Source organism: Sapajus apella, unplaced genomic scaffold, assembly GCF_009761245.1.
Source record: "Sapajus apella isolate SASKATOON/1434 unplaced genomic scaffold, GSC_monkey_1.0 scaffold102, whole genome shotgun sequence".
In the NCBI taxonomy this organism is placed as follows: Eukaryota; Metazoa; Chordata; class Mammalia; order Primates; family Cebidae; genus Sapajus; species Sapajus apella.
The window spans coordinates 4,924,010-4,937,939 of record NW_022437042.1 but is presented as its reverse complement, the minus strand read 5'-3'; the positions used below and the strand labels follow the sequence as shown (position 1 = coordinate 4,937,939).

The following is a 13,930-nucleotide window of genomic DNA, read 5'->3' as shown; positions in this document are numbered from 1 at the left end:
ATTACTATTTGACCCAGCAATCCTGTGACTGTACATGCCCAAAGGAATATAATTAATTCTATCATAAAGACACATTCACATCTATTTTTATCGCAAAAATGTTCACAATAACAAAGACAAATAATCCACTAAAATGCCCATCAATGATAGACTGGATAAAGAAAATGTGGTATATATGCATCACAGAATACTGTGCAGCCCTAAAAAGGAACAAGATCTTTTTTTTTTTTTTTGCAGCAACATGGATGGAGCTGGAGACCATTATCCTAAGCAACATATACAGGAACAGAAAACCAAATGTCATGTGTTCTCATTTATAAGTGGGAACTAAACAAAAAGAAAACACGGATACAAAGAGGTGAACAACAGACACTGTATAGGTTGGGAGGAGGGAGAGGATAAAAAAATTATCCATCAAGTACTATGCTTATTACCTGTGTGACTAAAGAATCTGTACACCAAACCCCACCACATGCAGTTTACCTAGATAACAATCCTGCACATGTACCCCTAAACCTACCTAAAAGTAAAAAAAAAATTGAGTTTATCAGTTTGGCTTTAAAAACTTTAAAAAAGCCTTAATAGCATAAACAAACACATCTTGTATATACTCTGTAGCATTTATTAAAAATAAGTAAGATCTTATGAATAACATGGAACTATCACCAGATAAACAAAGGAAGTGACAGAACGGTAAGTATGTGTGTATGCAAATAATTGTATGCATGTGAATACACAGAAAACAAGTGGAAACATATATTTATATGGGGAGGGAGGGAAAGTGAAGAGGCTAGAGAGCTGGGACACTCTCTTTTTAGTATATGTTTTGTGTGGTCTCATTTTAGTTTTTATGAGGTAAATATACTAAAAAAAAGTCACATCCTGTTTCTTTTACTTTTAGATAGGTCAATTCTTTCTATTCCAAAAATTCAACTTTTCTAGACTAAATAATCCTCATCTCATAAACCTGCTTTCAAATCTCAGCTTAATGACCATTTGGTTTTTTTTTTCATGTATATGATAGCTCTTTTTCCAAGAAGGATTACGGAACACTTCAGAATCCCTAGAGGAGCTCAACTGAAAGGAAACACATAATAAATATCTGAGAAATTGAGCTAATTCTACTTTTACCCTATTTTTTTCTTCTAAGACCAGGTTTCTATGACAAGCGAGATGAATAGATATTAAAGGTACTCAAAGGTTTAATCTTGATCTTTTCTTCAGAAACAAAAGTAAGCAATACTCTACTTTTAATTTCTTTCCTTGAACATAGATTGTCTGAAACTGAGGAGCTGCTTGAACTTAATGTTTGCAGGTAGTCACATCCAAACCACATTGAAATTTGTCTTTTCTAGGCTACAACACTGTAAAACTCAAGTTATATTTTGAAGCGACATTCCACATACTCGTTTGATGTATACATTAAAAATGCAAGGAGTAGTTTGAGTAATATATGAGCCTGGATAATATAGTCATGAAAATAAAAGAATCCAGGTGGGGAAGGATATAACTCACTGAAGCAGAGACATATATTCTCTACTCATTTCCATTACAAAAAATTACTTGGCTTTTAGTTTCCAATTTGAACTTAATATTGACAGCGAATAATTTCTACCATCTCCAGGAGCCATGGTACACAAGTAGAAATATGACTATACTAGGAAGACATTATGCAGGATAAGGATCCGAACACAAAATCAGTAATAAGAAACACAGCAACAATCTATGGGTTAAATTACCCAGAAAATAAAATTATGTTGTATCATTTCATATTCTCATTATGAAAATGTTAGAACATGTATTTTTATGATATTTTATATTTTTGCCACAGAATATTTACAAAATTGGAGATGTTTTATAGCAATTTCTGTATCTTTCACAATAATTATCAGATTATGTAACCCTGAGGAAATGTTGATCTTTAAAATACAAGATATCTTTTTCTTAACACTAAGGTTATAAGGAGGAAAATATGGCATTAATTTAATCTAACTCTATTGTGTTTTTAAAATAGCATATTTATATAAAAACATATTCTAAGATTAGCCTCAGTCTCCTAATGGGTATGTGCATGTGACAGTGTGTGACTGCAAAACTATCTTCATGTACCCACCATGTAATCTCTTTAAAAGATATTGTTTGCTTATACGTGGACACAAATATACATAGATTCATCAAAAGTTATTGGAATTTTATGGGTATTTTAAATATGCTAGAATAATAAATTCTTAGGAAAAACTTAAAATTGTGACAGACTTTAGAATTCATTTAGTCCACAGTAGTATCACCAACCATGAAGGGTATTATCTGTGGTACCTTGAGAAATTATCTAGGAAGCTTCTTACTTGATAAAGTGACCTAATGTATATTTGGAGCAATTTTAATTGTTTTAACATTTTTTCTTTTAGGATGAGTGCTTCCTCCTGGTATAATTCACCTATAAATTTTAGTTCTTCCTTACAGATCAGTCATTCTCAAAGTGAGGTGGTCATATTTCATAGCCTGTACAAAATTATTCATTGGAATAAAACATATATAATATTTTATAAAATCATAAAAGACGGGGTATCAGTGGGACTATCAGCATGAGGACCACTAAAGTTTTCTTACTTTAGTAACTTTTTTAAACACCTGGTAAAATTTGTCAAAATAAATTTGTTTAGGATTATCAAAATGAAACAAACGTTTGCATTGATCAGAGATAATTTATTCCAGAAAAAAAGAATTAAGAACAAAATTTTTGACACTTAACTTGCTCTCTTCCCACTTCCCCTTCCTCGGCTCTGTAGCACCCTTGAAAACCAGTATCCTGCAGCCATTGTGAAAAGCAGCAGATTGGCAGCTAATGGAGTAAGAATAGCTATTTCAAAGATCCATTTTCTGAGAATTTATCAGTATTTATGATTCTGAGGGTTTCTTGGAAGACCTCATTCTGAGAACTTATCTTTCTTGGACCTTACTCAGAGCTTACCAAATAAGAACAACTTTTCACTGGAAGCATTGGTAAAAAATAATCTGTATTAATAGTTTCATATCACAGCTGCATGAGGAAGAGAACAAGATTTGATGTGAGCAACAGAGATTAAAAGCAAAAGGTGGGGAACAAGATTTCCATAGGCAGCTTATTCGTGGGAATCTAGAAAGCCATACACACCTCTGTAGAATTGTTCTCATGCTCAAAAGAAGAATGAGAAGGCCCAAAACACACACCACTGGCTAATCCTGAGGCTCTGTAGAAACAGAAAAATAATACTAAGGCAAAGAAGTAAACGGCCTGTCTTTAAGATATGCCATAACAACACGGAGCCCCTAAGAAAAGAAAGTGACACTTATTGGCTATAGGCAAGGAAATTTCTGACCAACATAGGTGATGACAAAACTAATAGAGTGGAGGCTTCAGCGGCCACGCAAGACAAAGAATACAAACACCACAGAATTATTTTAGAAAAGTGAGCATACTAGCAACAGCAAATAACAATTCTGAAGTGAGGGAAAATTTTGGTTTCCACAGTTTCCAAGCTGTACTATATCCAATGTCCAGTTTTCAATGAAAGATTATGAAGTATATGAAAAAAGTTATGGCCTATACATGGTTAAAAAATGGTTAACAAACTATTCCTGAGGAAGACATGACATTGAACTTAATAGGCAAAGAACTTAAATCTGCTGTTTTAAACTTGCTCAAAGAATTACGGACAATCATGCCTAAAGAAGCAAAGAACGTATAAAAATGTTCTATCACCAAACAGACAATATCAATAAAGACATAGAAATTATTTTAAAGACTCAAATAGACATTATTAAGTTTAATTATAGTAAATAAATAAATTACTAGTGAGTCTTGACAGCAGAATTGAGCCAGGCAAAGAACACATCAGTAAACCCTAATATAGGTCAATTAAGATTATTCAATCTGAGAAACGGATTTTAAAATGAAGAAAATTGAACCAAGCCTAAGAGTACCTTGAGATACCATGAAGCATACCAACATAGGAATAACGTGAGTCTCAGTAGGAGAGGAACGAGATCATAGGGCAGAATGTGTATTTGAATAAATAATAGCTAAAATACTTCCAAATTTGATGAAATATATCAATCTACTCATTAAGAAGCTCAATAAACTCCAAGTAAGATGAATCTAAAGAGATGCTCACAGAAACACATTATAATCAAACTGGAAAGACAAACAGAGAACCTTGAAAGCAGCAAGAAAGGAGTAAATAATTGTATATGAGAAATCCTCACTAACACTAACAGCTGATTTAACATCAGAAACCATGTAGGACACAAGGTGGAAGTATGACAAATTCAAAGTATTAAAGCAGTGCCCCCCTACATTTGTGGCACCAGGGACCGGTTTTATGGAAGACAATTTTTCCACAGACAGGGCTGGGGCTATGGTTTCAGGATGAAACTGTTCCATGTCACCTCATCAGACGTTGGTTAGATTCTCACAAGGAGTGAGCAACCTAGATCCCTCACATACATAGTTCACAATAGAGTTAGCACTCCTATGAGAATCTGATGCCACTGCTGATCCGACTGAAGTCAGAGCTTAGGTGGTAATGCTCACTCACCTGCCACTCATTTATTGTAAAGAATTGCTCATATGATTATGAAGGCTAATCCCAAGATTTTCAGGGTGAGTCAGAAAAGTGGAGATCTGGGATTGACTATAGTACGGTCCTGGTTTGAAGGCTGGCAGACTTGAGACCCAGAAAAAGCTGATGTTTCATTTCAAACCCAAAGGCAGGAAAAAGACTGAGGTCTCATTCTGAAGGCCGTCTAACAGGAAGAATTATCTCTCACTTGGAAAATAATCAGCCTTTTCAATCTATTTAGGCTTTCAACATGTTGGATGAGGCACACCAACTTTAGGCAGGGAAATCTGCTTTATATAGTCTACCAATTGGAAAAGTTAATGTCATATAAAGCTACTCACATGAATAGCCAGAATATTGTTTGACCAAATATCTGGGTACACTATGGCCTAGTCAAAGTGACAGATAAAAATCACCATCACATAATTACTTTGTCATTTGTTTTGCTATGATTTTGAGTTATTTTCTTAGTGGCTTCTCTTGGGGCGGGTCACGGTGGGGGGGAAGGGTTACAATTAACGTCTAAATTTATAACAATCTAGTTTAGATGAATAATAAAATTTCACTTGTATACAAAGCTTTGCTTCTATATAAGTCCATCTTACTAGAATATAATAGTTATAAAACCAAGAAATAAATTTATTCTGTCTTTTATATTTACATATGTAGTGACCATGGAATGTTACCTATGTAATTTAACCCATATAGCATTTTGTTACCTATGCCATGGCATGTGGCTTCATTAATTCTTCATGTGTATTAAAGGTAGTGCCTAGTTTTAAATTTAAAATTTCAGCCTGAAGCACTCCTGTTTGTACTTCTCATAAGTTAAGTCTGCTAGTGATGACTTATCTTAGCTTCTATTTGAGAATGTCTTAATTTGTCTTTCATTTTTGAAGGATCATTTTCCTGCACATAGAATTCTTGGTCTTTTTCTTTAACACAGAGGTTCCCAAACCCCAAGCCACACTAGAACAACACTGTAATTTAACTAGACCTACCAAGCATCTATAGAGTACTCTATCTCACAACAGAAGTGTACACATTATTTATAGGCCTATCTTGAAAAGTGTTTGATGTATGCTTGAAAAAAAATGTAATAATCTATATAAAAAAAGAAAAAAAAAAAACCTCTAATCAAAAGCCTAAACTTCTACCTTTAAAAAAAAAAAAAAAAAAAAAAAAAAAAACTACAAAAAGAAGGGAATACTAAATACAAAGCTTGCAGAATAAAGAAAATAATAAAAATTAGAGTGGAAATAAATGAAATAAAAACTAGAAAAAGTAATTCTTAGAATAAATATTGACAAATCGTTAAGTAGATTGAGCAAATAAACAGTTCAAAAATTTGCAGATGGTGACAAATCTTTGGCTAGATTGAACAACAATAAAAAAGGGACACTATTATCTACCAGATAGAAGTTAAAAAGATCACAAGGGAGTATAACGAGCAATTTCATGTAAACAGATTATATGACCTGGATGAAAAGGAAATATTCCTAGAAAGACACAAAGTATTGAAACTTATTCAAAAAGAAGTAGAAAATCTAAGTAGACCAATAACAACTAAAGAGACCAAATCAGTAACCGTCAAGTTTTCCAGAAAGGAAAACCTACGACCAGTTGTTTTCCCTGGTAAATTCTTTTAGACAACTGTTTAAAAAGTAATTTAAAATTTTAAACAACTGTTTAAAAAGTAATTCACACAATTCCCTAACAAATTCTTTCAAAATATAAGAGGAGAAAACATTTTACAACTCAACCTATGAGGCTACTCTTACATTAATACCAACACCAGAAAAATAAATAAATAAATAAAGGAAAACAATTTCTACTGACCAATATTTTCATTAATATAGATGCAAAAATCCTAAACAACACATTACCAGATCAAACTAACCCCCATAGTAAAAGAATTATACTCCATGATGAAGTGGGATTTATTCCAGGAGTACCAGGTTTTATTAATGTAAAATTAATCAATGTAATATATTAATATAATAAAGGACAAAATCTAACATGATATATCAATAGATATAGAAAAAGCATTGCCCAAAACCCAACACCATTTCATAATAAAAAATACTTAAACTAAATACAGAAAAGAACTTTCTCTATCTGCTAAATGGCATCCATGAAAAAAGTACAGCTAACATCATACTTAATAGTGCAAGACTGAAACCTTTCCCTTTAATATTAAGAACAAAACAATGATGTCTATTCCTGATAGTTCTATTCAACATTGTATGAAAAGATCTAACTTACACCAATATAGGCAAGGGAAAGCAAATAAATAATAGTGATCTTTAGCCTTCCTGGTTAACTATCTTCCTGGGTGTGTGTGTGTGTGTGTGTGTGTGTGTGTGTGTGTGTCTACTGTGAATGGGACTGTATTCTTGATTTGGCTTTCACTTTGGATGTCACTTATGTGTATAAATGTGACTGATTCAACCAAAACAGTATGGTAATGGTACCAAAACAGACATATAGACCAATGGAACATAATAGAGACCTGAGAAATAATATCACATATCTACAACCATCGGATCTTTGACAAAGCTGAGAAAAACAAGCAATGGGGATAAGATTACCTATTTAGTAAATGATGCTGAGAAAACTGGCTAGCCACATGCAGAAAACAGAAACTGGACCTGTTTCTTACATCTTATATAAAAATTAATGCAAGATGGATTACAGACATGAATGTAAAACCCAAAACTATAAAAACCCTAGAAGAAGGTATCTAGGCAATACCATTCAGGTCATAGGCACAAGAAAAAAATTTATGACAAAGATGCCAAAAGCAACTGAAACAAAAGCAAAAATTGACAATGGGACCTAATTAAACCAAAGAGCTTCTGCATAGCAAAAGAAACTATCATCAGAGTGAATGGACAATCTATGGAATGAAAGAAAATTTTTGCAATCTATCCATCTGACAGAGCCCTAATATTCAGAATATACAAGCAATTTAAATTTATTTTAAAAACCCCAAATTACCCCATCAAAAACTGGGCAAAAGACATGAACAGACACTTTTTAAAAGAAGACATTTATGTAGCCAACAAACATATGAGAAAAAGCTCAACATCACTGATCATTAGAAAAATGCACATCAAAGCTACAATGAGATACCATCTCATGCCAGTCATAATGGACATGGAATCAACCCAAATGCCCATCAATGATAGACTGGATTAAAAAAAAATGTGGTACATATACACCATGGAATACTATGCAGCCATAAAAAGGAACAAGGTCATGTCCTTTGTAAGAACATGAATGAAACTGGAATCCATTATCCTCAGCAAACCACACAGGAACAAAAAACCAAACACCACATGTTCTCACACGTAAGTGGGAGCTGAATAATGAGAACACATGGACGCAGCAAGGGAAACAAGACACACCAGGGCCTATAGGGGGTAAGGGGAGGGAGAACATCAGGATAAATATCTAATGCATGCTGGGCTTAATACCTAGGTGATGGGTTGATAGGTGCAGCGAACCACCATGGCACATATTTACCTATGTAACAAACCTGTACGTCCTGTACGTGTATCCTGGAAATTAAAATTTTTCTAAAAAAAAAAGTGACTGATTTTTGCACACTGATTTTTTAATGCTGAAACTTTGCTAAAGATATTTATCAAATCCAGGAGCCTTTGTGTATAGACTATGGGGTTTGCTGTGTATAAAATCACATTGTCTGCAAAGAGAGATAACCTGACTTCTTCTCTTCCTATTTGGATGTCTTTCATCTATTTCCCTTTCCTGATTGTTCTGGCTAGGACCTCCAGTACTATGTTGAATAGAAGTGCTGAGAATGTGTATCCTTGTCTTATTCCAGTTCTGAATGGAAATGTTTCCAGCATTTGCCCATTCAAAATGATGTTGGCTAACGATTTGTTATACATTGTTTGTTATTTTGAGGTATGTTTCTTTGATGCCTAGTTTGTTGAGGGCTTTTAAAATGAAGGAATATTGAATTTTATCAAAACCTTTTCTGTGTCTACTGAGATGATCATGTGGCTTTTGTTTTTTGTTCTGTTTATTTGATGAATCACATTTATTGATTTGCATATGTAGAACAAATCTTGCATCACAGAAATAAAGCCTACATGATCATGGTAGATAGCTTTTTGATGGGCTGTTGGATTTGCTTTTGTTAGTGTCTTTTTAAGATGTTTGCATCAAAAAAAAAAAGGTTTGCATCTATGTACTTCAAAAATGTTGGACTAAATTACAGACTACTGGTGAAAAAAATCACAAACAATACAAACAAGTGGAAAAACATTCCATGCTAATGGATAGGAAGAATCAATATTGTTAAAATGTCCATAATGCCCAAAGTAATTATAGATTTAATGCTATCTGTATCAAATTACTAATGACATCTTTCATAGAATTAGAAAAAAAAAACTAATCTAAAATTCCTATGGAAGCAAAAACAAGAATCTGAATAGTCAAGGCAATCCTAAGCAAAAAGAACAGTCAGAGGCATCACTCTACCTGACTTCAAACTGTACTAGAAGCCTACAGTAAGCAAAACAGCAGAGTACTGGTACGAACAAAAGACACATAGACCAAGGGAACAGAGTAGAGCACCCAGAAATAAAGCTGCACACCTATGAACATCGAATCTTTGACAAAGTCAAGAGTAACAAGCGATCGAGAAAGGACACCCTATTCAATGCATGGTACTGGAATAACTAACTAGCCATATGCAGAATAATGAAACAAGACTCCTTCATTACACCATATACAAAAAATCAACTCACGGTGGATTAAGGCCTTAAATGTAAAACCTAAAACTCTAAAAATCCTAGGAAACAAGCATAGGAAATATCATTTGGTAACATAAGCCCTGGCAATAATTTCATTGAAAAAACTCCAAAAGCATTTGGAACTAAAACAAAAATTGACAAGAGGGACCTCATTAAACTAAAGAGCTTTAGTACAGCTAAAGAAACTATAAACAGAATAAACAGACAACCTATATAATTGAGAGAAAATATTTATAAACTATGCCTCTGCCAAAGGTCTAATGACAAGCATATGTAAGGAACTAAACAAATTAACAAGCAAAACACAAACAACCCCATTTAAAAATGGGCACAGGACATGAACAGGCACTTTTCAAAAGAAGACATACACATAGCTAACAAGCATATGAAAATATTGTCAATATTACTAATAATTAGAGAAATGCAAATCAAAACTACAAAGAGATACTATCTCACACCAGTCAGAATGGCTATTAATAATATGTCAACAAATTAGAAATGCTGGTGAACTTGCAAAGGAAAGGAAATGCTTATACATTGCTAGTGGGAATGTAAATTAGTTTAGGCATTGTGTTCAAAAGTTGAAAATTTCACAAAGAACTTAAAACCAAACAATGATTCAACCCAACAATCCCATTACTGGGTATGTAACCAAATGAATATATATATTGTTCTACCATAAAGACACATGCACCTGTATAATTACAGCACTATACACAATAGAAAAAACGTGGAATCAACCTAGATGTCCATCACTGAGTGTGTATGTACAACATGGAACATTATGCAACCATAAAACAAAATGAAATCATGCTCTTTGCAGCAACATGAATGGAGGTGGAGATCATTTTATTCTAAACAAATTAATGCAGAAACAGAAATCCAAATACCACATGTTCTCACTTGTAAGTGGGAGCTAAACCTTTTATACACGTGGACACAAAGAAGGGAACTACAGACCCTGGAACCTAGTTATGGGTGGATAGTGGGATGAGGGTTAGGATCAAAAAACTACTCATCAGGTACTAAGGTCACTCTCTGGGTAACAAAACAATCTGCATAGCTAACCCCATGACATGCAATTTATCCATGTGACAAACCTGCATATCTACCCCCTGGACCTAAAATAAGAGTTGGAAAGAAAATAAAGGATGATACTGAAAACAAAGAAACAAACAAACAAAAAAACCCAGAAATAATAGGTATAGAAATCAGAAAGGAAGAAGTAAAACTGTTTGTACATGATATAATCTTTTATCAGGAAAATCCTAGAGAATTCACAAGGAAACTATAATACTTAGTAATACACAAGTTTACATGTTGCAACTCTTTTAGAATTTGTCTAGCTGGTTTTCAGGTTTTTACCAGGAAACTCATGGAAATGCATGCGAATGCATGTGCACACACACACACATTTACTAAAATTTCAGAATACAAAAGCAAATTACAATAGTAAATTTTATTGTGATACAATAGACATGAACAATCTGAAAAGAAAACTAAGAACACGGTTTCATTTCCAATACCATCAAAAGGAACAGAGTACTTAGGAATATGTTAACAAAAGACCTGCAAAACTTATACACTCAGGACTACAAAATACAGTAGAAAGAAATAGAAGAATATCTGCACAAATGGAAAGACATCTACTGTTCATGGATTGGAAGATTAATAACATCGATAAAATGACAATGCTCCTTAAGTGATCCATGGTTTAAACTAAATCCTCACGAGTGGTGAAGAGAAGATAATAGCGATGGGAGAGTGCTAACAGGTACAAAGGTTCATATTTGTGCTAATGAAAAGTGTTCTAGATTTAGAACTATGCAGTTATTTTAAAAAACACTAAATTATAAATTGTAAAAGGGTAAATTTTATGCTATGTAAATTATATCTTAAAAAAGTAAAAACTTTATTATTCGAGACAAATACACATAGTGAATATATGTTCAAACTACTTTTGCTGAATTCAGAAATTGTTTTTCAACAGTCATATTTTATCAATAGTTCACATTTATATTGTGATTAAATTACTCCACACTCATCTTCACTCCCTAACCTCCTCTACCATTACCAAAAGTATTACTATCAGATCAATTCAGTGTATGCAGGTGGAGGCAATTTGATTATTCTAGCCCAAGATATTTATATTGAAATCATAGATGTATTTTGCTTCCTATGATGTGTAGACAACTAGACACGTAAATTCAGATTGGTTAGAAGACAAATTAACATTATCTGTAGCTGAGAGTCATTCAATATCCACCAAACCCATTTTTTCACCCTGGAAACACAAACTGTATTTCTCAACCCCTCTAGGTGAAGCCATTTGAGTAGCTGTGACCAGTAAAAGGTATATAACAATAATATATGACATGCACAGGCCTGGTTGTTAAAATGTTTTCTGTAATACTCCATGTTCTTTCATCATGTTCACTCACAGATAGATATAAAGAATCGAGCAACTGCCCCAAGGCCTTAGGGAATGTTGGAACCACTAGAAAGAAAGAACCATGCTGCCTGAGTCATGCAAATGAGTAACCCAAGCTTGAATTTCAACGTTGGATGCTTCATCAATGAGTAGTAAACTTTTAACATTGTTAAGGAACTGAGGTTTGGCTATTACAATTCACTACTGCTAAGTTTCTGTGATTAAATACATTATTTCTCTAAGAAATTATATGAGGAAGCTAGGGGCCTCTCTAAAGTCACTGATCAACCTGCAAGCAGCTTTGAAATGCATGAATCAAAACTAAATATAAGCTACGAATGGGGGCTCACGGCTGTAATCCCAATACTTGTGGGGGCCAAAGTGGTCAGATCGTTTCAGTGCAGGAGTTTGAGTCCAGCCTAGAAAACATAGTGAGACCCTGTTTCTACAAATAATTTAAAAAATTAGCTGGGCATGGTGGTGCATGCCTGTGGTCCTGGCTACTTGAGAGGCTGAGGTGACAGCATCAGTTGAACCCAGGAGGCATAAATCGCAGTGAGCTGAGATCATGCCACTTTACTCCAGCCTGGACAACAGAAGACGACTTTGTCTCAAAAATAAACAAACATTTATATACTTATATACAAATAAATATTTATGTACTTATATATCAATATAAATGTTACAAACATATAAATATATTATGTAAACATATAAATATATACATTTTATAAATATATCTATATATTTATATATAAAACACTTTTAACTCGCTGAAGTGTTAAACATTGTTAGCTAATCTTTTTCTACTCACACTAGGGAAATAAGCAAGCATTGAATTTAGCAGGCATTAGCAAAAACAAATTCAAGTTTATTAGTAAGATACTTAATTTGCATCTAAGTATTCATATTCCTATAAAAGTTTAATATTTACGCCATCTTCAGAGCCCATTTTATGCAAAAAATTTAAGTCAAAGAGAAAAATATAACAGAGTTTATACTCAACTGTAATTACTCAGATCTGGAGAAGATCTGATACACTGGCATAGCTAAGCTTCCCAATTCACTCATGCATTCTACAGGTATGGTTCATAAGATGAAAAAAGCCTAGATTCATAAGCAAAGTGTTATTACAAAAGAATTATGGGTTTTCTAGCTTGATGGAGGGAAAGCACTCTTAAAAAACAATTTGAATGTTTTTATAGCAATCAAGATATGTGGTAGGACCTTGATTAAAAATGTAGCAGTAGAACAGAGAATAAGGAGCAGGCCTAAGAAATGGCAGAACACAGCCAGGCACGGTGGCTCACACCTGTAATTCCAGCACTTTAGGAGGCTGAGGCAGGCAGATCACAAGATCAGGAATTCAAGACCAGCCTGACCAGCATGGTGAAACTCCATCTCTACTAAAAGTACAAACAAATTAGCTGGGTGTGGTGGCGTGCGCCTGAAATCCCAGCTACTGCAGAGGCTGAGGCAGGGGAATTGCTTGAACCAGGGAAGTGGAGGTTGCAGTGAGGCAAGATTGTGCCACTGAACTCCAACCCAGGCAACAGAGCAAGACTCCATCTCAAAAAAAAAAAAAAAAAAAAAAAGAAAGAAAGAAAAAAAGAAATAAATGGCAGAATGCATGGACTAGATAAATATTATAAAATAACAATCTACCTTATTTCCACTAGTCCTGCAGGGAGACTGGGAGAATGATAAATAGAAAAACAGAATTTGGAAGTAAGAATGGAAAAACATAATGGTGAGGGTTTGGGCAAAGGACTTGGAAGTCCTTTCTTATGAAGATGATATTTCAAGTTTTGAGAGTGAGCATTTTCAGAAAATCAATACAGAGCTGAACATACAGTTACCCACAAGAAGCTGAAAAGCAAAGTATCAATAATCAATACAGAAGAAAGGCATTTGGAGATGAATCGAGAAAGTAAAGACTCAGTATATTCATCCATTCTCACACTGCTATAAGAAACTGCCTGAGGGCCGGGCACGGTGGCTCACACCTGTAATCCCAGCACTTTGGGAGGCCGAGGCGGGTGGATCACGAGGTCAAGAGATAGAGACCATCCTGGTCAACACGGTGAAACCCCGTCTCTACTAAAAATACA

At 34.1% G+C, this 13,930-nt stretch overlaps 1 non-coding gene across 1 annotated transcript; it reads left to right on the top strand.

Annotated features, from left to right (window-relative positions):
* The first annotated feature begins 10,703 nt into the window (after positions 1-10,703).
* LOC116536655 lies at positions 10,704-10,765 on the top strand. The gene has a single exon (XR_004262748.1). It is a non-coding gene; the product is annotated as a U7 small nuclear RNA (small nuclear RNA).
* The last annotated feature ends 3,165 nt before the right edge of the window (positions 10,766-13,930 follow it).